Source organism: Pleurodeles waltl, chromosome 5, assembly GCF_031143425.1.
Source record: "Pleurodeles waltl isolate 20211129_DDA chromosome 5, aPleWal1.hap1.20221129, whole genome shotgun sequence".
Taxonomy (NCBI): Eukaryota; Metazoa; Chordata; class Amphibia; order Caudata; family Salamandridae; genus Pleurodeles; species Pleurodeles waltl.
In genome coordinates this window covers 1,249,206,273-1,249,229,884 of record NC_090444.1, presented here as the reverse complement: position 1 = coordinate 1,249,229,884, position 23,612 = coordinate 1,249,206,273, and the positions used below count along the sequence as shown (strand labels likewise).

General features: G+C 46.3%; 1 protein-coding gene across 2 annotated transcripts in view; it reads left to right on the top strand.

Annotated features, from left to right (window-relative positions):
• SRSF12 (serine and arginine rich splicing factor 12) overlaps positions 1 to 23,612 on the top strand; it is a 53,307-nt gene that overhangs the window by 14,864 nt on the left and 14,831 nt on the right. The gene's annotated exons all lie outside the window — the stretch shown is intronic.

Here is a 23,612-nt window from a genome sequence, read left to right as displayed (position 1 = left end):
TCGTCTTTCTGCAGCCTGTGTTATTACACATGGTATTGCCTCATTTTTCTTCTCTTGGATATCTCTACCTACCTCGAACTACACCTATACCTAGGCCTGTCTACCTCCTTCTTACCTCTGTCTAACTCTGCCTCCACCCACCTCAACTTAAGGCTACCTACACCTACCTCTGCCTAGCTACGCCTACTCCTACCGGTACCTCTACCTACCTTTACCTATGCGGACCTTTGCCTACCTCTACATACTTCGACCTTTACCTACACCTACCTCAACTTGTGCCTACCTCAACCCCGCTTGCCTGCACATACCTCAGCCTTCCTCCCTTGACCTCTGCTTTCCTACACCTACCTCTGGCGACCTTTACCTCCACCTACCAACACATACTTCGACCTCTAACTGTACCTACCTATACCTTCCTCTACCTACACATACTTAAACCTGTAAGTGTACCTGTCTCTACCTTCGTCTACCTTGACATTCGCCTACCTATGCCTGCTGACCTGCCAACCTTGATCTATGCCTAACTTCACATACCCCTACCTACACATACTTCGACCTCTACTTGTACCTACCTTGACCTCCCTCCCTACACCACTGCCTACCTACATCTCCCACTGTCTACATTTACCTTGTGTCCAGGCATGTATTGAGGGCACTTAAAGCGTATCAGTAGTACAAGGTTCTACATTGTAGTGAGTCGCGTATTAAGGGAACTTAAAGCATATCAGTACGACAATACATTGGTCTGGTTCTCTCCTTCGCGTCATGCCAATAGGTTTCACCTTTGTTTCTTCTTTCTATCTAAGTGAAACACAAATATAACCAATTTTATAATGTTTCAAAATTTGATAAACCATTAATGATTTATCAAATTTGAAACAAATTATAACATTTTGTGAGTGCTCTCTGAGCAGGGTGAGTGGTGCTTGAATGAAGGTTGATAAGTTCCTGAGTGCAGGGTGATTGATGTGCGTTTAGTGCAGAATGAGGATGTCCGTCTAAGCGTCAGTGTTGGCTGGTTGTGTTTGTGTAGGCTTCATTGTGTACCCTGGAGTGTCAGTTTATACATTAGTGCCTGGGAGTGTCTTGTGTATGCATGAGTGTATCAGTGTAGGTCTGGGTGTGTCAATGTAGGCATTAATGTGTGCCTAGGTGTTACTTTGTGCATGAGTGTGTGTGCATGAGCGTGTGCCTGGGTGTGTCAGTGTCTGTATGTGTTCCTGGCTGTGGCAGCATATGCAGCAGTGAGTGCCTGGGTGTGTTGGTGTATGCATCAGTGTATCTGGGTGTATTAGCGTATGTAGCAGTGTGTGTGTGCCTTGGTGTGTCACCGTATGCAGCAGTGCAAGCCAGGGAGTGTCAGTGTATGCATGTGTTGTATAACTGTATCTGTGTCCTTTGAGTGTCCATGTATGATGACCGCCTTAAATGAACCTTATCTATTAGTCAAGTCAAAATAAGTTTATTTGTTTTTGAAAACAAAACTTTGAAAACATTTTCACTACTAATGTGCTCACCATTTAAATTAACAGAATACTTCTTTGAGTGCCTCCTACCAGCAGTTCACTGCTATTAATGTCTAATTTTTTCACAGGGGGTTTTACTGTAAATTTGGGATTCATTTTTATTAACATCTTACAGTTGTAAGAGAAGGTGACCAATTCAATACACTGAATTATTGTCATCATTGATAAAATGTGAGTGCACATTATCAATGAGCGCACAAACATCCCCAAAGAAAGATGTATTCTGATTTTGACTTTACCAAAGCCAGTTTAACCTATTGCCACCTAGACCTTGTTGCTTGAATGGGCATTGTCTGTTTTGCAGCCACAACCAGTACATGCTCAACTTCATAGCCAACCAGGTGCAATGACAGTCACAAAAGGCGCCAGACTGCTGATCTGCAGCACCTTCTATAAATATCTCTCAACAATGGTACACATGTCTTTCCATTATCGGGTGAAAATTAAAAAAAATAAACTGTTTGCGTTTCCTTAACTGAGTAATTTAGGAGCCTTTTCTATTTTTAAATATTTTCGTTGGCATATCCGTGTTCCACCCTGTGACAGACCATCTAGAAATGCACATTTTCAACAATTAAACAGTTTTACTTACCACTGACAGTTATGTTCCAGTTTCAAAATACTGCACGTGGTTATTCCAGACCACAGGGTTCTCTATCTTTTTCAAAAACGTTGCTGAAGTAAAATCTTCCCCATGTTTGACCCATCTCATCTCAAATGAGTTGTATATAGAAATTTTATAGTTCGATGGCATCTGTCGCTGTAGATACGCATGTTCTGCAATAGCTCGCCATCTGGTGTTGGGCCGGAGTGTTACAAGTTGTTTTTCTTCGAAGAAGTCTTTCGAGTCACGGGACCGAGTGACTCCTCCTTTTGTCTCCATTGCGCATGGGCGTCGACTCCATCTTCGATTGTTTTTTTTCCGCCATCGGGTTCGGACGTGTTCCTGTCGCTCCGAGTTTCGGAACGGAAAATTAGCTAATTTCGGAAGATTTTCGACGATATTGTTGCGTTCGGGATCGGCGTACTTACATTCCACACCGCATCGAAGATCGAAGAGCTCCGGTGCCCTTCGGGGTAGTTTTTCGATCCTCCGTCGGGGCCTGGTCGGCCCGACCGCGTGCTGAAGAACGCCGATGGAACGAACCCCGTTCCGTTTCTGCCCCAAATGCCACAATAAGTACCCTTACACAGACCAACACTTGGTCTGCAACCTGTGCCTGTCACCTGAGCACAGCGAAGACACCTGCGAGGCCTGTCGTGCGTTCCGGTCCCGAAAAACACTCCGAGACCGTCGAGCCAGAAGACTTCAGATGGCGTCCGCACCGACAGCCCAACGGGAGTTCGAGGAACAGGAAGAAGGTACCTTCTCGATCCAAGACTCAGACTCCAAAGGATTCGACGATACACAAACCGTGAGTAAGACGTCGAAATCCACTCAGAAGAACATTTACAAGGCCCAGGGGACGCCACTGCCACCAGGCCATGGCTCGACCCATAAATTCGGTGACCGCCCGTCGGCACCGAAAAAGGCCCAAACAGTGCCGAGATCGTCCGACTCCGGTCGAGACACCGGCACGCAGCCTTCTCGGGACCGAGAAAGTGCTGGAGACAAGCCTCGACACCGAGATGCCGGTGCCGACACGGCTCGACACCGAGACAGCGGCACCGAAACAGATCGACGCCGAGAGGTTTCGGCCCCGAAAAAGAAAAGTCACCTCGGAGCCGAAAAAACACGCAGACAGGGTTTCGATGCCGAAACAAACTGCAAGCGACCCAGCTTCAGGCTCTTATACAGAAGAGCACTCGCTAACCTCCCAAATGCAGAAGCATAGGTTTGAGGAAGAGCTGCAAGCAACTGATGTGGACCATACGCGAAAGCGTATCTTCATACAGCAGGGGACTGGAAAAATAAGCACCCTTCCCCCCATTAGGAGAAAGAGAAGGTTGGAGTTCCAGACGGAACAGACACCACAACCAAAAGTGGTGAAAAGTTACCCCACCACCCTCTCCTCCGCCTGTGATTAACGTCTCACCAGCACAAACTCCATCACACTCCCCAGCTCACACCACCATGAGCCAGGGTGACCAAGATCAGGACGCATGGGACCTATACGACGCCCCAGTGTCAGATAACAGTCCGGAGGCATACCCTACAAAGCCATCTCCACCAGAAGACAGCACCGCGTACTCTCAAGTGGTGGCTAGAGCAGCACAATTTCACAACGTGAGCCTCCACTCAGAACAGGTCGAGGATGATTTCTTATTCAACACCCTCTCCTCCACCCACAGCTCCTACCAAAGCCTGCCTATGCTCCCTGGTATGCTCCGGCACGCAAAAGACATCTTTAAGGAGCCGGTCAAAAGTAGGGCAATCACACCAAGGGTGGAAAAAAAGTATAAGGCGCCTCCTACAGACCCGGCTTTCATCACTACACAGCTGCCACCAGACTCTGTCGTTGTAGGAGCAGCTAGGAAAAGGGCTAACTCTCACACATCTGGAGATGCACCACCCCCAGATAAAGAAAGCCGCAAGTTCGATGCAGCTGGTAAGAGTCGCAGCACAAGCTGCAAACCAGTGGCGCATCGCGAACTCACAGGCACTACTTGCGCGCTATGACAGAGCCCACTGGGACGAGATGCAACATCTCATTGAACATCTGCCCAAGGACTTACAAAATAGGGCAAAACAAGTGGTTAAGGAGGGACAGACCATTTCCAACAACCAGATCCGCTCCTCCATGGACGCTGCAGATACAGCTGCACGGACAATTAATACATCTGTAACTATCAGAAGGCATGCATGGCTCCGAACGTCTGGATTTAAACCAGAGATTCAACAAGCAGTTCTCAATATGCCTTTTAATGAAAAAGAACTGTTCGGTCCAGAAGTGGACACAGCGATTGAGAAACTCAAAAAAGATACGGACACTGCCAAAGCCATGGGCGCACTCTACTCCCCGCAGAGCAGAGGGAATTACAGCACATTCCGTAAAACGCCCTTTCGAGGGGGGTTTCGAGGTCAAAGCACACAAGCCAGCACCTCACAAGCCATACCGTCCAGTTACCAGGGACAGTATAGAGGAGGTTTTCGGGGACAATATAGAGGAGGGCAATTCCCTAGAAATAGAGGAAGATTTCAAAGCCCCTACTACTAAACAGTGACTCACAGGTCACTCACCCCCTCCACACAACACCAGTGGGGGGAAGAATAGGTCATTATTACAAAGCATGGGAGGAAATCACTACAGACACTTGGGTTCTAGCAATTATCCAACATGGTTATTGCATAGAATTTCTACAATTCCCTCCAAACATACCACCAAAAGCACAAAATTTAACAACACACCATTCCAATCTCCTGGAGATAGAAGTGCAGGCACTATTGCAAAAGAATGCAATCGAATTAGTGCCAAACACACAAATAAACACAGGAGTTTACTCACTGTACTTTCTGATACCAAAGAAGGACAAAACACTGAGACCAATCCTAGACCTCAGAGTAGTGAACACTTTCATCAAATCAGACCACTTCCACATGGTCACACTACAAGAAGTATTGCCATTGCTAAAACTGCACGACTACATGGCAACTTTAGACCTCAAGGATGCTTATTTCCATATACCAATACACCCATCGCACAGGAAATACCTAAGGTTTGTATTCAAAGGAATACATTACCAATTCAAGGTACTGCCTTTCGGATTAACAACCGCACCAAGAGTCTTTACCAAATGTCTAGCGGTAGTCGCAGCACACATAAGAAGGCAGCAAATACATGTGTTCCCATATCTAGACGACTGGCTAATCAAGGCCCATTCGTTAATAGAGTGCTCAAATCACACAAATCATATCATACAAACCCTCTTCAACCTAGGGTTCACCGTCAATTTCACAAAATCCAAAATTCTGCCACGCAAGGTACAACAATACCTGGGAGCCATAATAGACACATCAAAAGGAGTAGCCACTCCAAGTCCACAAAGAATTCAAAATTTCAACACCATCATACAACGCATGTATCCAACACAAAAGATACAGGCAAAGATGGTATTACAACTCCTAGGCATGATGTCATCATGCATAGCCATTGTCCCAAACGCAAGACTGCACATGAGGCCCTTACAACAATGCCTAGCATCACAGTGGTCTCAAGCACAGGGTCACCTTCTAGATCTGGTGTTAATAGACCGCCAAACTTACCTCTCGCTTCTGTGGTGGAACAACATAAATTTAAACAAGGGGCGGCCTTTCCAAGACCCAGTGCCACAATACGTAATAACAGATGCTTCCATGACAGGGTGGGGAGCACACCTCGATCAACACAGCATACAAGGACAATGGAACGTACATCAAACAAAACTGCATATCAATCACCTAGAACTTCTAGCAGTTTTTCAAGCACTAAAAGCTTTCCAACCAATAATAGTTCACAAATACATTCTCGTCAAAACAGACAACATGACAACAATGTATTATCTAAACAAGCAGGGGGGGACGCACTCCACGCAGTTAAGCCTGCTAGCACAAAAAATTTGGCATTGGGCAATTCACAACCAAATTCGCCTAATTGCACAGTTTATACCAGGGATACAAAATCAACTCGCAGACAATCTCTCTCGATCACCAACAGGTCCACGAATGGGAAATTCACCCCCAAATTCTGAACACTTATTTCAAACTCTGGGGAACACCTCAGATAGACTTGTTTGCGACAAGGGAGAACGCAAAATGCCAAAACTTCGCATCCAGATACCCACACAAACAATCCCAAGGCAATGCCCTATGGATGAACTGGTCAGGGATATTTGCTTACGCTTTTCCTCCTCTCCCTCTCCTTCCTTACCTGGTAAACAAACTCAGTCAAAGCAAACTCAAACTCATATTGATAGCACCAACTTGGGCAAGGCAACCCTGGTACACAACGCTGCTAGACCTATCAGTGGTACCCTGCATCAAATTGCCCAACAGGCCAGATCTGTTGACACAGCACAACCAAAAAATCAGACACCCAGATCCAGCATCGCTGAATCTAGCAATCTGGCTCCTGAAATCCTAGAATTCGGGCACTTACAACTTACCCAAGAATGTATGGAAGTCATAAAACAAGCAAGAAGGCCATCCACCAGGCACTGCTATGCAAGTAAATGGAAGAGGTTTGTTTGCTACTGCCATATTAATCAAATACAACCATTACACACAACTCCAGAACATGTAGTAGGTTACTTGCTTCACTTACAAAAATCTAACCTAGCTTTCTCTTCCATTAAGATTCACCTTGCAGCAATATCTGCATACCTGCAGACTACCTATTCAACTTCCCTATATAAAATACCAGTCATTAAAGCATTCATGGAGGGCCTTAGAAGAATTATACCACCAAGAACACTACCTGTTCCTTCATGGAACCTAAATGTTGTCCTAACTAGACTTATGGGTCCACCTTTTGAACCCATGCACTCCTGCGACATACAGTTCCTAACCTGGAAGGTGGCATTTCTCATCGCCATTACTTCCCTAAGAAGAGTAAGCGAGATTCAGGCGTTTACTATACAGGAACCTTTTATACAACTACACAAAAATAAAGTCGTCCTAAGGACCAATCCTTAATTTTTGCCAAAGGTTATTTCACCGTTCCATCTAAATCAAACAGTGGAACTTCCAGTGTTCTTTCCACAGCCAGATACCGTAGCTGAAAGGGCACTACATACATTAGATGTCAAAAGAGCATTGATGTATTACATTGACAGAACAAAAAACGTCAGAAAGACTAAACAACTCTTTATTGCATTTCAAAAACCTCATGCAGGAAACCCAATTTCAAAACAAGGTATAGCCAGATGGATAGTTAAATGCATCCAAATCTGCTACCTTAAAGCTAAACGACAGCTGCCCATTACACCAAGGGCACACTCAACCAGAAAGAAAGGTGCTACCATGGCCTTTCTAGGAAACATCCCAATGCAAGAAATATGTAAGGCAGCCACATGGTCTACGCCTCACACATTCACCAAGCACTACTGTGTAGACGTGTTATCCGCACAACAAGCCACAGTAGGTCAAGCCGTATTAAGGACATTATTTCAGACTACTTCCACTCCTACAGGCTGATCCACCGCTTTTGGGGAAATAACTGCTTACTAGTCTATGCAGAACATGCGTATCTACAGCGACAGATGCCATCGAACTGAAAATGTCACTTACCCAGTGTACATCTGTTCGTGGCATCAGTCGCAGTAGATTCGCATGTGCCCACCCGCCTCCCCGGGAGCCTGTAGCAGTTTGGAAGTTACCTTCAATTATTTATATATGTATCATCTCAACCTTAAATAGGTGCATACTTAGTCACTCCATTGCATGGGCACTATTACTACAATTCAACTCCTACCTCACCCTCTGCGGGGAAAAACAATCGAAGATGGAGTCGACGCCCATGCGCAATGGAGACAAAAGGAGGAGTCACTCGGTCCCGTGACTCGAAAGACTTCTTCGAAGAAAAACAACTTGTAACACTCCGGCCCAACACCAGATGGCGAGCTATTGCAGAACATGCGAATCTACTGCGACTGATGCCACGAACAGATGTACACTGGGTAAGTGACATTTTCATTCCTATTTATAATTGATTAAAGTTATGTATTTGTGCTTCTTCTGCATCCGGTAGGGATGCTATAAATCACTTGTGTGCCTGTCAAAATATAGGGATTTTGTTTTAGGTAATACACAAATAATAGTTTTGGCTACTTCAGGACTGACTGTCCTAAAGATGGTACCTGACACATCTCAACTGAAATATGCATCAGCCTAAGAGAAAGCATCATTACAAGCTGCATTCAGTGGGGTGTGAGCACTTTTTTTGAACCCAAGCATGTTGCACTAGAATAAAACTAACTGGATATTCTCTGTTCCTATTGTAGGAAGTTCTTTGTCATGGTTACCCCCATTTTTTGCCTGCTATCTGTGCTTAGACCTTTTTCACTGGGATCCCGCTATCTAGAACCCCAGTGATTGTGCACTCTCCCTCCATATTTTGTTACTTTGGAGCTTTTTGCACTACACAATTGGCATACTGGTGTCCCCTCATAAGTCCCTGGGCATTGGGACACCAGAGGTCCCCCATAGGCTGCAGCATGTATTATGCCACCCATGGCAGCCCATCCCCTACATGAGTAGAGGTGCCCATACGAGCTCCAGTTTCAATGTACTGGCCTTCGTAAGTGCAGGGAAGCCATTTTACCCACGTACTGGCCACACGTCACTCACTACCTGTGATCCAGCTACATAATGGAAACTCCAAACCAGGATATGCCTGGTTACAAACATGTTAGAATCGTACGCCAATACTGTTACCAGCATTGGTTTCATGATTCCATGCACTCTGGGGGATTCTTGGAGGACTCCCCAGTATTCCTCCTACCAGTCTTCCAGAGTTTTCGCACAGCCCCTCAGACTGGTTTCTGCCCTCCTGCTGCTTAAACAGCTTAGGCAGGGGGAAGGGCGAAGAAAAGATTATGTGTGGGAGAGGGGAGGCAACATCCTCGCTCTTGGAAATAAGTGTTACAAGGCTGGGGATGGGCATTTGGTGCCCTCTTTGCAAAAACCAGGTTGCACCAGTCCAGGGACCCCTGGTCCCTGCTCTGGTGCAGAACTGGACAAAGAAAGGGGAGTGACCACTCCCCTGTCCATCACTTCCTCAGGGGTGGTTCTCAAAGCTTCTTCCGGTGGGCACTTGATTCTGCCATCTTGGAAACGAGATGTGCAGAGGCCTCTGGGAGCCTATAATTGCCCAGATCAGGCAGGTGACGTAAGTGCCCCCCCCTCCCACTCCCCTCTGATAAGTGGTCACCTTGTCAAAGTGACCAAGCGTCCACCCCCCCCCCCCCCCCCCCCCCCCCCCCAGTAGGGCTGGTTAGGGAATCCCGTGCAGGTGAGACTCCACCAGGACTCTTCTGCCCCTGGCCACCGGAACTGCAACTGGACACTTGAGGAACCGTCAAGACTGCAACTACCGAGGTGACCTCGCCTTGCAACATTGTTTCACCCAGCTCCTTCCAACAACTGCAACACTTCCACGGCTGTGCATCCTCTGGGGACGGCAAGACTTCAGCTGCACCAAGAAGGAATCTCCCTTAAAGTGAAGGAGTCACTCCCCTGTATCTTCAGGCACCTGTAGCAACGACTACCTACTTAGTGGATCTGCTCTCCTCTAGAACTGCATGAATCCTGCAGCACAGGTGGTGGTCTGAAGTAGTCCTCTTGGTCCTCCCTGCCCTCTGTCCATTTTGGGAGATGGTGAGCCCTTGCCTCTCCTTGTAGGACAGTACCCCTGTGCACCGCAATTCTTGCAGCAACCAAGGCTTCTTGTCTCCTGCTCCAAGGGATCTTCAGGCTCTGAGTAGCACTCACCCTCTCTCCCCCCCCCCAAGCATTTCATCCTTGCAAGGACAGTCTCTCCTCTGCTATTCTAGCGATGTGGGACTTCTCTCCAAGTGTACTGATTGGGGCCTCACTGCAACTTGCTGTGCCTGTTGCCAGTGGGTTGTCTGTGGAGTCTGTGACTGCTTCTGCTGGCTCTTACGACTGCTGAGGGTAAACCCTGCTTCTCCAGTATTGGGGTATCTTTCATAGATTCACATGCTTGAATCATTCCCTGTCGTCGAAGTGGGAGTCCCACGGTACATAGAAAGCAATAAATCTTTTCTCTTATTTTTTTTTTTATTTTTTTTTTTACTTTCATTGTAGTTAATGGCAAAAATGCATTCACCTTCCTAGCTATCAGCCTCATTAGGAAAAGCCCAAAGTTCAGCCAATCAGGCGAGACCACCCCCTTAGAATCCTCAGCACAGAGGCTCAGTCTGTCAGATTTTCTACTGCACGTCGTGTGTAAGGGAGTCTCCCTGAGCTCTGCTCAGTTTACTTTCTCTTCAGGAGATATTATTCAGATTTCACTCTTAGCTTGGCTGTAGTTCTTTCTCCATCATGTCTACAGCTAGCAAAGGTTTGTTTAGACCTTGTGGTACCTGTGGGAAATTAAGGCTTCATTGTGAAGACCCTCACAAGGAATGAATCTACTGTCTCCATCCTGAACATAAGGTCAAGGATTGCAAGATCTGCAGGACATTTCCTAATAAGAATCTCGGAGACAGAAGCCAGGCTCCTGCTTTGGCTTCAAAAGTGAAAATCCAGAGACACTTTCTCAGAGGAGGACAGCGTTGCTTCAGTGGCCTCAAGAAAGAGAAAAAGGTCTGTGGAGAGCTTCTCCCCCCAAGAGCAGTAAGTCAGCTAAGAAGCTGCATGTGTTTAAGGACAGGCCTGAGGAACACCCTTCAACTTTCAGGGAACATAGTGGTAAGGTTCGTTTTGAGCCATCTACTCCAGCTACCACATCAAAGAAGTTCAAAAAATCTTCAAGTTCCCTACCATCGTCGACATCCAAGATTTCCACACCGTCGACGGCAGTTCTTCCTTCATCGATGACAACAGCGACTGCCACATTTACAGCTCCGTCGTCGCCAATGATTACTTCTCCGTTGTCAGCTTCAACCATAACGTCGGTGAGCTTTAAAATACGGTCCCTCACCTGCTCACACCTTAAAGATTTCAAAGAGACCGCCGGCAGGGAAAAAGGTGAGGTCTCTATCGTCGATGCACACCTCGACGGTAAGCTCCATAGCTCTTCGTCGACGATCCCACTGACTGACGGACGCATCGACGGTGCGAGAATTTACTTTGCTGTCGAAGACATCGGCGATGACACCAGCTCCGTTGACTACTACTCCGTCGACGACGGCTCCTGTCTACGCTCGCACCACTAACGACTGCTCCGTTGACGCCAACACAGTCTAACACCATCGACTAACGTACCGTCGACGACGGCTCCGTCAACGGCTAAATTTTCTGAGTCTTTATCCAAACAATATGGAGCATCTCCTTTCTTACCTCAAAGGATTCTGTCGATAAAGAGTAAACCTACTTACCTGTTACCTTCTCATACATCGCCTAGTAAAGTCTCGCCAGTACCCCCGCAGCATCTGTTTGAGGAGGAGGAGGAGGATGACATATATTCAGATGACTGTTTGTTTTTTCCCGGTGGCACGTAGCCCTTCAGAACTACGCATTAAATGTCAGGAGGAGGATGAAGAGGAGAGTGACCAGCTCTATTAAGGTCAACAGCTGCAGAGTTACATACGACCTCCGGAGCAGACGATCCAGATGCCTGTCTCCTTGATTGCCAATCTTCAGCAGATGATGTAGGACTCTTACACTAGATTCCCTCCACTACTCCGATACAACCTCCACACACTCCGATATCTACTCCTGTTCAGCCATCCGATTCTACGGAACCTATCCCAGTCACTTCATCTGGGCAGGATATTGATCCACCTTCGTCAGAGGACGAGCAGGAGGAAGGTGAAATTCAAGACACTGACTCGCTCATTCAGGAATGGGATTAATATCAGATCCAGACGCCATCCCCTTCTACGCTACCACCGGTGGACTCTCCACCACAGGACATTGGTGGTTTTCACAGTGTAATGGAGAGAGCAGCAAAAAGATTTCAACTGCCAATAACATCAAAGCAGTCAGACTGTTTCCTATATGACTTCAAAGAGGACACTAGAAAGTCAGTAAGAGCAATACCTATTGTTGACTTCATTTGGGAAGAGGGGCTTAAGGTCATGCATACCCCGTCTTCTATACCAGCGGTACTACCAAGACTCCAAGAAATACAAAGCACCAGATAACTCTCCAGCATATTTTGTTAGTCACCCTAAGCCGGATTATGTGATATCACAGGCAGCTCAGCGAAGGTCCAGGAATCAGTCTTCAACTTTGACTGCATCCCCGGATAAGGAGGGACGACTGTTAGATTCGATTGGCAAAATATTTTCAACTATGGCGGCCTCCACAGTCAGAGCAGCGAATTCCCTGGCAATCCTGGGAAGATACGACTGCCAGATGTGGTCTGACATATCGCAGCTTATAGAGCTACTGCCTGAAGATAGTAGAGCGGAAGCGCGCAAGATATTACAGAAAGGTGAGAATCTCGGCTGAGATTATAGACTGTGCCATAGATGTTTCGTCTACAGGTTTCTGCCAGTTAGCCAGAGCGGCTGTACTCGGACGTCAGGGGTGGTTGAAAGCTACATCGTTTTGACCAGAGGTGCAGTTAAAGATCTTGGACATGCCTTATGATGGTGAGCTCTTGTTCGGTAAGCCTGTAGATGATTCTTTGCAATTTATTAAAACAGACACCGAAACAGCCAGATCCCTGGGTACATTGCAATACAGAAGACAGCCCTTTTGAGGAGCGAGAGGAAGAGGGCTCTATTCTTGGAGGCGGCTCACACCAGTACCGCCAATACTCATCCTACCAGGGCCAATTTCGTTCCACCATTGGCCAGCCGCATACTTATCGACAACCGTCATCCACACACTTCTGGCAAGCTGCAAGAGGAAAATCGGCTTATAAAGCCAAAGAAACAACGACCTTCATCACTTGCCTGCACCCAACCCCTATACCAACACTCTGATAGGGGGCAGAATTTCCAATTTCCTCCACCAGTGGTCCCAGATTACATCAGACAAATGGGTACTCGATATTGTCGACAAAGGACACCCACTAGAATTCAACTAGCCTCCCCCTCACGTACCACCAAGGGGTCCTCCACCTGCCCATCTCAAGGAACTCCTAATGCAGATTGCCATCTTGATAGAGAAGGGAGCAATAGAGATCGTACCAAGAAATCAGAGGGGAACTTGCTTCTACTCTCGCTTCTTCCTTATACGGAAAAAGACTGGAGATCTATTTTAGACCTTTGTTCTCTCAACAAATTCCTCAAGAAGCAATCATTTTGCATGATCTCCCTTCAAGATGTCCTACGCCTACTCAACCAGAGAGATTTCTTGACGTCCTTGGATCTCAGGACGCGTATTTCCACATTCCCATTCACCCCAGTCATCGGAAATTCTTACGGTTCAGGGTTGCAGGCACTCATTACCAGTTCCGAGTGTTGCCTTTTGGCCTCAGATCGGCCCCAAGAGTTTTCACCAAGGTCTTGGCACCAGTTGCAGCCTACCTACGGCATGAGGGATTCAGGGTTCCCGTAATTAGACGACTGGCTAATAAAAGCGCAAACAACGTCAAAAGCTGCCAGGGGCACCAGAACATGTTTATCTCCTCTAGATCCTTCGCAGAACATCACCTTTCTAGGAGCCGTCTTGGACACAGTCCAAGCGAGAGCCTTTGCTTCGCACGACAGACAGAAGATACTTCAAGATCTAGCAACCCGTCTCAGCAGAAGAAGGTCCGCTTCTGTTCGGACCTACAAGTCTTTTCTGGGGATGCTTTCTTCATGCATTCCGTTGATAGCAAACTGTCACCTACACATGAACACTTCAGCAGCAATTGGACACTCCATGGAAGCAAATAGAAGGATCTTTCGACGATATAGTTCAAATAACTCCATCAGCGAGGCAAGCCCTCAAATGGTGGAAGGACACCCCCCCCCCCCCTCATCTCGGAGGGTCTCTCCTTCCTGAAAGACAAACCAGTGCACATTATAACAACGGATGCATCCTTCGAGGGATGGGGCGCACACTTACAAAACCTATCAGTGAGAGGGAGATGGTCCACACAGGAATCGACTCTCCACATAAACGTATTAGAATTAAGAGCAGTTCCTTGGCACTCAAAGCCTTCTTCACCAACATCAAGGGTTCCTCTGTGTTGATAAAAACCGACCACACCACAGTCATGCATTACCTCAACAAGCAGGGGGGTACAAGATCGCGGTCTCTGCAGGCACAGGAACTGTGGCATTGGGTGCTTCGGCATCGGATATCGATCAGAGCGGAACATCTTCAGGGAGTTTCCAATACTTGGGTGGATGCCTTAAGCAGGACTCGAACCAGCTGTCACGAATGGGAACTCAATCAGACAATTCTCAACCGCCTCTTTTGTCGTTTGGGCAGACCCAGTCTGGATCTGTTTGCGACCAGAGAACAGAAAATGCCAATACTTCGCAAGCTGGCAACCGCAGAGAGGATCAAAGGGGGAATGCGTTTTTGATCAAATGGTCAGGGATTTATGCCTACGCTTTTCCCCCGCTCATCCCGAGACTTCTACAGAAGATGAAGAGGGAACCATGCCGGCTTCTATTGATTGCTCCCAAATGGCTGTGCCAGTTTTGGTTCACGGAACTTCTATTACTCTCGGAACAGCCTCACACACGGCTGATACCAGCACCAGACTTGCTAACGATGAATCAGGGGCAGGTCCGTCATCCCAACCCGACTTCTCTTCGATTATCAGCGTGGCTCCTGAATTCTGAGTTTGACAGCCTAGATATCCCTTCAGACTACAGGGAAGTGCTTGCCTGTGCCAGGGCCCAGTCTACAAATAAGACGTATAAGCTCAAGTGGAAGAGGTTCTGCATATGGTGTTCAACTTCTAATGTTCATCCTCTGAAGTCCTCTCCAGAACAGATCCTTCCATACCTGTCGCATTTAGCGAAGTCAGGTCTTTCCCATTCGTCTATCAAGGTCCATCTCGCTGCCATATCCCGTTTCTGACGGACATCAGTGTTACCATCTTTATGGTCATCCAGGATAATAAAGCAATTTCTTAATTGTGCTCTCCCAATTGATGAAGCATCCATTTGAGCCTATTCACAAAGCAGACCTGAAATATCTCTTTGAAAACAGCTCTCCTTCTGTCCCTCACTTCCGCGAAGAGGGTTAGCGGCATTCAGTCTCACCACCTTTTCTGCAATTCAAATCAGATATGGTCATTCTAAGAACTAATCCCAATTTTATCCCCAAAGTTCCTTCGACTTTTCATTTGAATGAGCCAGTGGTTTTGAGAACATTTTTTCCAAATCCTCGAACTCCAGCAGAGCGAGCATTACATTCCCTAGACATTAAACAATGTCTGAAATTCTACATACAAAGGACTAGCAGCTTTTGTAAGTCTGAACAACTGTTTATTAGTTATGGACAAATCGCTAGCGGCAAGGCTGTTTCCAAACAAACCATAGCACGCTGGATCTCTTCTACCATACAACTCTGCCACCAGATAGCAGGAAACCTGCTATCATCCAATGTCAAAGGGCATTCCACTAGAGCGGTATCCACATCGGCAGTTCTCTTCACAGCAGTTCCTCTGAACCAGATCTGCAGAGCGGCAACGTGGACGCGTGCCCACACCTTTACCCAACACTACTGCCTGGATGCTAATGAAGGGATGGATGCCGCGGTAGGACAAGCAGTGTTGCGTAACTTATTTGCATAAGGTGAGCCAATAATCTTCTTTACCCTCCATCCTCGAATGTATTTCCAGACTGATATTTATCGTATATATGGTTACAGTTGATGTATGTATATGGTTTTTAAATATTGATAAACCTATTTAACTACCTATGTAAGTCCATATAGGAAGAAATGTGAACAAGCATGTTTTCTGTTATTTGCAGAACTTAAGCATCTCCTACTGCTGACTATTCAGATTCAAGCATGTGAATCTATGAAAGATACCCCAATACTGGAGAAGAAAATAAACTACTTACCTGTAACTGTGGTTCTCCAGTATTGGTATCTTTCATAGATTCACATGAGACCCATCCTCCTGCCCATGGGGGTTCACCTCTTTTGTCTCTTAAAATCACTAGTGCGGAGAAATCTGAGAGACTGAGCCTCTGTGCTGAGGAATCTAAGGGGGTGGTCTCACCTGATTGGCTGAACAATGGGCTTTTCCTAATGAGGCTGATAGCTAGGAAGGTGAATGCATTTTTGCCATTAACTACAATGAGAGATAAAAAAAAAAAAAGGATCTATCTATTTATTGTTTTCTATGTACCGTGGGACTCACTTCAACGACGGGGAATGATTCAAGCATGTGAATCTATGAAAGATACCAATACTGACGAACCACAGTTACAGGTAAGTAGCTTATTTTCTACTCTTCTCCCCCCCCCCCCCCCCCCCCCCCCCCCCCCCAGGGTTGAGTCCCCTGGACCATGCTGGTCCTCTTCAGCCTTGCGACTCTTTTGCCTCCTTTTTCACTTGCCAAAGCTTGTTGATGGTTCTCCTAACCACTGACCGATTTGCAGCCTGATGACCAACATGGGCCTTCACCTGCACCACTCCAAGGACTTCTCTTCAGCTCCGGGGCCCTACAGCTGTTCTCCTTCTCCGTCAACTCTGATCTTATCCACAGAAGGGTGGGTAGTGGCTGCTGCCCAGTCTGGATTCTCCATTGTGGGCTGGACTCTTGCCTTCTTTTGCAGGTCCTCTTCTTCCAGAATCCACTTTTTGGTTTCCTCAGTTCTGGTCCTGTTCTTGCACAATCCATTTTTCAAGCCCTCTTGTTAGTCCTTGGGGCGACCAGGCACTTCACTCTTCTTTCCTGGTCGCGGGGGGATGGTGGCATCACAAAGGTACTCACCTCTTGGGGTCCTGAGATCTCCCAGCTCCCCTCTAACTACTCCATACCCCATGTGGTTTGGCCCTCCTCTAGGACCCTAGCTATTTTCAATCGTTTCTTGCCAATGCTTGTTTCCTATGCTAATTCCTAAGTAAGTGTGTGTGTGTGTGTGTGTGTGTGTGTGTACACTTACCGCCAGTTGGTGGGGCTGCCCACAATTAATCTAGTTCAATATTACTATAATAAAGTACCTTTTTATTTTTTTGCATCACTGTGTGGTTCCTTTTAGGTGTGACAAGCTACTGTGTGACTGCTGTGGTATTGCAAGTGCTTTGCGCTCCTCCTAGGTAAATCATGTCTGCTCAACCACAGCTACCTCTAGAGAGGCCTGGTTTCCTAGAAACTGTCTTCATTCTGTAATGGAGGTTTCCTGGACCTGGTATAAGGTACCACACACCAGGCCAGTTTCCTGCACATATATCAAAGATTCAACAAATATTTAAGTGACCAGAGAATGAATAAACTTTCACTTTGTCTATATAAGCACTCAGCTTACAGGTTTATGTTGCTGATGAAAGATCTCTTCTGGGGCTTTGCTTTCCGTAAATGTTGCTAAACTTCTTGCTGTCAGCATTTTTATAGCCCAGCACTGTCGCTCCTACGGGTATCTGGGCACTGAACAAATCTGCTGACCGTACATGCAGGTGAAGTGGTACAACACCTTAGTGCCCTGAGTTGCTCGTTCTGTGTCACAAAGTGTGGCAAGTATCGCCAAATAAAGGAAGAGTTGGGGGGGAGGGGGGGGTTAAAAGTAGGGAAGAGTACAAAGTTGAACTTGTGTGTGTGTGTGTACGTACATAATGTAGTCCTGTTGTCATTACCCTCTACTGAGCATGTTTGATGTGTCCCGGTCTGAGAGAGGGCTTTTGTCAGAAGCTTGCAGCCATATGCGATGCTAATAAAGAAGCCACGGTACTGATGAATACCCCCAGCAACTACTGAACTAAACAGGCACCCTTGAAATCTATGCAGCAAGGGGTGAATGATTAAGTGTGAAGAGCTGTGCAAGGGAGGTTGTTGAAACAAGCGCAAGGGAGATTAGTTAACAAGTGCTGTGCAGGCAAAACATTACAAAAAAGTTTCCCAGAAGCGTATGGTAACAGCAATTGAACATCGGGGCACTGATAAGAGAAGCACACAGGGAGCACTAGGAGGAAGAACAGGAAACTGTATGCTACTGCCAGAAACTGAGGAAAAGTGCCAAGCACAGGAACCAATAAGGTGGCAGGATGTAAGTCGCAAAAGTCCCTTTTAAGATTTATATTACATACAATAGATTTGACCAGCGCTGTGCAGGCGAAACCTAATGAAACCCACAAATACATGCTCATCTTGGTAGTGTAATAACCAAGATAAAGGCAGCTAAGATAACGGCAAGACTTTTTTCTTTGGCTTGCAAAATGCCAATACTATTTCTTGGAGTTAAAGGTAAGGCGTGACCGATCCCATCTTCAGATTGTTTTTGGTGGGGGGGAGGGGTGGGGGGGATGGTTTGGTCATGCTTCCCCCACCCCCACTCCCCAACGGTTGGGTCTGTAAGCACTGGGAACTTATACAAACTACAGGAGGATTAAGGGGAAACAATAGAAGTGAAGAAAAACTCAGGAAAATTGAAGTGATATCTGCGTACTTCAACCAAAAACCTTTTGGATTTATTTTTTCATCTGGGTCCTGCGACACTTAAGCGGAGTTTAAGGCGAAGACTGGAGGCAAAGGTGTGCACACTACGCTGTGCAAGACCAAAAGTACACTAGCTGTCTAGGAGACTTGGTGTTGTCAAGCAAGAAGGCAGATGATGCAGCAAAAGGAGAAGATTCCGATGGTAAAAAGAACATGATCAATGTTGTAAAAAACACGGAACACTGAAAGAAAAACTCAGACTGGTAATGCTGAAAAAGATAATGGTGTTCGAGAATGGGCTCCTGAAAGCAAAAGTCAACCACTGCACTAAAGATCTTGCCAACCGAAGGCGGCATAAAGCACTGCTCCGGTCCTATCCAAAGCATACTGCAGGTGGTAAAGGTGCCAACATAATCTCAACATCAAAAGATGGTTTAAAATCCCACCTACCCTCTACGCAGAGAAATGCGCACTTGAGATATCACAGGAAAAGAAGGCTTGAAGCCAAAATGGCCATGTTGCAGAAGGAATTTGACGCCTTGTTGCAGGCTTTCATTATTCCATCAAAACCTTCAACTGTAGGCTTGAGAGGACAAACTATGGGGTCAGCTAGAACCACCTCTTGCACCTAAGCTTCAGGAGGAAGATTGACAAGAGCTTTTCTAAGAAAAAGCAGCTGAGAGGTACGGGGGCTGCAGCCGTTCAAAGAAAAGGCACAGACCTGTTTCTTACTGTAGACACTGATACTATTTGAAAACACGGTCTAGTATTTTCCAGTGCTTTCAAGCATTGTGGATCAAGGGAGAGGCGAAGGACCCAGCAACCTTCAGGGCTGTGACTCCTGAAAAAGTACAAGCACTTCTCTAAAGACAGTGTACATCCGGGGCAGTGTTGGGGCAGACTTTCTTGTAGCCACAGCCAGGAAGAGAGCAAATATCCCTACCACCTCACCAGATAGGGGAAAGCAAAAGGATTTAAATGGGTGGACCCAGCTTGTCCAAGGAACCCGAGGTGTTAAAAAGGACGGCGATACGGCGAAATCACAGGGGGCCCTACAGTTAAAGCGCCATGAAAGTGTGAACACTGGGATTTTATGGCACCCATAGGCACCCTTTAGCTCTATCTATGCATTCCATTGAATCCAAAACACATTGTGCCTTCTGCTGTACGAGTGTTTTGCTGTTTTCATAAGGTTTGAATTATTTGACTTGTTAAAGGGTTTTTTTTTTTTTTTCACACAACGGCTAACTTCCTGTTGTGAGTGTAAACAAAACAGTTTCAGATAGTTAACATTTTGTGCCTGCTGTTTGCCTCATCTGGAAACAAGTGCAAGCTTACTGGAAAACGTGTATAAAGAAGGCAGCCTGATGTACAACTTGAAGGTTTCTAGCTTCTACTCTTCCCTATTCATGTGCATGGATGAGCTACCTCTGAAGATTGCCAAAATTTGAAATGTTTCCCTGCAAGTGTGACTGTTCTGCGGTCCACTTTCTCATGTCTTTAGCCAGTCCATGGTTTTTTTTTCTTTTTTTTTTTTTCTTGAGTCTTTTGGCGCAAACATATAGACTGTTTTTAAATTTACTGCATAAGGTCTGCATAGCCCTGCAGTTGAAATCAAAAGCTATGCATTCACCTGAAACCTCATGTTATGAGGGTTGTCTGATATACAACTTGTCTACTCCAGTGAAAATGAAGACAATTGGTGGGATGCAGTGCTGAAATGTTACTCAAGAATTGGCCAGACAATTCACTGCTATTCCTTCATGGAGATTGCTAGTTGCTGCACTGCAATATGCAGCATTCAGAAGAACTATATAACAAAATATAGCTAGGTATTTTCAAGATAATGAAGAGCTCGGTCCAGGATAAACGGTTGAATGGGATGCTATTAATGTTTCCTTGGGGATATGTACTACCACCTCATACAGAATCAAAAATCCTTTGAGACGCACTTTAGCTTGAATAGTCCATGTAATGCACTGCATTTTGTTCTCTAGGTGGCACCCAGGCAGCCCAACGCCAGCACCACACCAGATCTGAGTACATGGCTCAGAGAGAGGTTATATTCCTAGAGGGCATATGATGAAACAGCTGACCGAGGGTGAGTGGGCTGGTAAACTTCTAGCCGGCTTAATTTCTTCAGTAGAACCAAGACCTCCAGTTTGTGTATTGCTGCATTCCTGTAAACTGGGTAGGACACACTGGAGAAATTAGCTCTGCCTTCACACTTCAGGTTGCTCTTTGATTCAGTAATAGATCTCAATGAAGGGGTTTGGACACATCTAGGGCATGGTTCTGATAAGGGAATTCATAGAGTAGGGCTGAGAACCTTTGGTTGCACGTATCTCTGTGCATGACATCCAAGTGTGAACTTTGGTCACTCCCATGATCTGTGGTGGGGGCAATCCACTTCAGAGTTTTGCCTGATGTTACAAACGGCCTTACATGAGGAAAGAAGAAAAGGGAAAGGATACACTCCAAAAGAAGCAGAACCTCCACATAAAATTTCAAGGCTCCGATCCTAAATCCTATTTTGTTATGAAAAGGACTATTAAAAAGACACCAAACTTTGCAGCCAGATGATGGGCTGTGTGAGGAGGGGAAAGACACCTGTGGCCAGGACTGGCTGCTAAGGCCTGCTGGTCCCCCTGCTGGGTGAGGGGTGACATCACCCAGGGAAACAAGACCCCCTGCCCTCGAGCACCAGCGCCCTCCAGCTAGCCCAAGTCTAGTGTGCCCTATGATGGAGAGGAGAGAGTTGTAAGGAGCGAAGTCTGGTGAGAAGCCCTATCAAGAGGACTCCTTGTGTGGGGAGTCAGTTGTGCACCTATTGAGGTCATAGTACATAAGCAGGATAGTTTTCAGAAGGGGCCACCTTTAAAATAATTGTGTGACCACTGTTCCAGGAATCGTGAACACCTTAGCGGGGGATCCTCCATGCTAAGAGAGGCTGCCGTGTTGTGAGCAATTGTATCGGAAGAGTCTACATTCCATCCGGAAGTACTGCAAGAAACTTGTGTGCCAAAAAAGGATGTTGGGACAAAATCGCCAAAGGCATCAGGCTGTCACCAGAGATTGGCTTGAGGCTGTGACCAGTGGGTCTGGCCACACCTTAAGGACTTCCTTGACTGGCCCCTCACCCCGCCCTCTGAGGATCAGGGGCATGTCAGGATGGGAGGACTCCAATTCCCTCACACCGTTGGGGAGAAAGTGACTTACTACGTCTTCAAAGCTGCTCCGATCGCTGAGGAGAGCTGTATGTGGCGTCCAGGAGAGTGTGGATGCATCTGCTGGGTGCTGCTGCATGTATGCTCCAGGCACCCGCTGCAATGCTAAACTTTCAGACTGTATGAGTGGATAGGACTTAAAATGGGCCTGTGGGGGGGGGGGGGGTGTCCCTGGTGGATTTGCTGCTGAAGGTGCTCTAAGGAGTCAAAGGGGAACTCTTGAGTACAGCATCCTAGTTAGAAAGCATTCCCTGGATGCGGCCACCAAAGAATAGGAAATAGCCCAGACCACATTATAAGGAGGAGGGTGGTGGGTCGGGGATTTGCCTGATAACTGCTAGAACCCCCCACCTAAGGGGTTATTGCTCAGTGACTGTTGCTTAACCTTTAAATGTGTAGAGTTAGAAATAAAACTTTTTTTTTCTTATAAAAGCATTTATTGGCCACTGATTTGTCACAGGCAGGAAGTATATTTGACCCAGTTGCTCAAGATAAATAGGGGGTCGAGGCCAGGACATTGGGAGTAAAAGGCCTCATCCACCATGGTTGGTCCAGTAGCCCGTGCTGGCAATCCGAAATATGGTTATTAGTAACTTTATTACCTTTCTCTTGGACAGAGCTATCAAGTTGTAACCATATTGTCTTGGTCTAGGTAGTGCAACTAGAACCACCACTGTTCATATTTGATTTTGACATTTAAGATTGCCAGTATGAGTGGTATTCGAGAGTAATGTGCTGAGATCTGTACCAACCTACCAGTGTATATGCAAAGGTTCATGGCATGTGTAGCTGTAGATACACATGATTTGCTTACTTCTGCCACCTAGTGTTAAGCTTGGATGTGTACAACTTTTTTTTTCTTTTTTTTTTTTTTTGTCGTTTTTTTTTTTTTTTTTTTTTTTTTTTTTTTTTTTTTCCATTAACAGAACCTAATGACTCTAGCCATTTGTGATGTGCATGGGCATCTGCTCCCTTATTTATTTTTTAATACTTTTTTTTTTTTCCCCCTCTGCCATGTGGGTCGGGCGTGTTTGTGCAAACTCCGGTTGATGCTGTGTTGTTGCTGGCCTTCAGATTGTTCCTTGTTAGTTGTGTTAACTAGAATGCTTTGTTGTCATGGCCGTCCCATTATCTTTGTTTCCATCCTGGTAGACTACCTCCTTGAATATAATCTCGGAAATTGAAAGAGTGGGGAGTCTGTTTAAAAGTTGGACACTCCACTGGTTTAAATTGAAGAACTTTGACTACCGTATGACCTCACAGGGTCCAGGCGACTGACTCGGAACTCCTAGCGGACACAGGCCCAGACCTTTATCCTACAAAGCCCTCACCTCCAGACTGTTACCTTGTACTGCGAGGTCCTGCATAGGAAAGTTTCCTTTCTCAAACTATAGATGCATGTGAAAAATGAGGATAGCGATTTCCTCATGGAAACTCTTGTCCACCCAACACTTTCTATAGTACCTCCCCATGTTCAAAGGTGTCCTTAGACGGGTCACTGAAATCTTTAGAGCCAGTTAAGGCAAGGGTTGTTAAATCAAGGAGCAACAAGAAGTTCAAAGTTTCTCCCACTAACTCATTATAAATTTGGGGTCCATTACCCCCGGACTCCCTAGTCATTCATCAAGCCTGAAAGTAAGCTAACACACTGGGGGGGACACCTACAGAACGGAAGAGTAAGAAAATCGATGCCTGGGGCAAAAAGGTAGCAGTGCAGTCTGTCACTCATTGGTGCATTGCTAAGTCTAGGCCAC